The sequence below is a fragment of the Anoplophora glabripennis genome, unplaced genomic scaffold (genome assembly GCF_000390285.2).
Source record: "Anoplophora glabripennis isolate ALB-LARVAE unplaced genomic scaffold, Agla_2.0 scaffold379, whole genome shotgun sequence".
Classification (NCBI taxonomy): domain Eukaryota; kingdom Metazoa; phylum Arthropoda; class Insecta; order Coleoptera; family Cerambycidae; genus Anoplophora; species Anoplophora glabripennis.
This window is the reverse complement of record NW_019416487.1, coordinates 461,634-463,050: the sequence shown is the minus strand read 5'-3', so window position 1 is coordinate 463,050 and position 1,417 is coordinate 461,634.

The window sequence follows — 1,417 nt, the reverse complement described above, 5'->3', positions numbered from 1 at the left end:
ACGGCGATCTGGATACCGTGCCGCGTACTGTCTTGCAGCTATAGCTGCATTTTGAAAACACTCGAAATAAATCGCAATCATGTCAACGGCTTCATTATTTGTGAGAGGCATTTTGATTAAAAAGTACTCAAATTATACGCAATCAACAATATTAGGCTGCGTGTGACAAAAGTTTGACGTTACTTGGCAATATTTTTGTTAGGCGATTGTCGTGTCCATGGCCTACTACTTGCCTTCTTATCGAAAGCAACCGATGCATTTTTAAATGGGGATATATGAATTTTCCTGGTTTAGTATTTTTTTTTAATAATTTGAGTTAGGAAAAAGATATTAAGATGCGGTTTGCGCAGGCTTATTGGTTGGTCATTTGTCTATTTTCTAGTCTAAAAAAAGTCATATCATCGCATTTAAATTTTTTGAGAAAATCCAATATTTTGGTTATAATATCGAATAACGCCCTCTATCGGCGGCCGTGTAGGTCGCAACTGTCATGATTACGAGAAACCTAAAAGCCCAAGAAATGCTCTTTTCAATGATACCAAATTTATCCAAATCCATTAAGCCGTTTCGAAGTTACAGGCATTTATTTCAAACAACATTCAAATACCCCCCACCACTTTATTTCGAAAGATAGAGAAAAATTGTTTTTACAAAAAATGTTCGACTTTAAGTTAACATTAAAACGCAAATACTTTTTTGTTACATTCATTGGGGAAAATCGCGAGAAACGTTAACTTTATGTAATTCAAGATGGTGGAAACGCCCACTGGCGGCCATCTTGGAAACCTGAAAATAATTTCCAGCATTTTCCCTTGCCCACTTTACCTATAAAAATTTTTTAACGTAGGTCTCTACGATCACTAGTTTCTGAGATACAGCCGCTTACCTCGCTTATTTGCCCACCCTGTACATTCGCAAACAAATACATCCAAAGCTCCTTCTAGTGGTTACAATTCGTTGGTTATTACAGACAAAATCATTATTTGAATGAGATTTGGGAAGCCTCACTCAAATTATACTCAATTTACTTGCCCGATTGTTATTATGTTTACCTAATTTAAAATTGAATGCTTCTAATTTATTGTTTTACTTAAATGCTTATTCTCAAATAAAGAAATAATAAACAAAGGTAAGGATCTAAATTAAATATACTTTTCAAGAAATAAATATTTTATTATGCATATTGTTTTTTTTTTCATTTTAACTTTATTTAAATTATTTCTATTTTATAATTTTTTTAAAAACTATACATATATTTAGTATTTTCAACTAAATAAATGCCTTATAAATTAAAAACTTTTTTGATTCATTTGATATAAATAGACGATTTAATTAGCTCTAATAAATTGTACTTCACATAATTAAATCCTATGTATTTATGGGATTACATATATACATACATGTACGTATACATGTT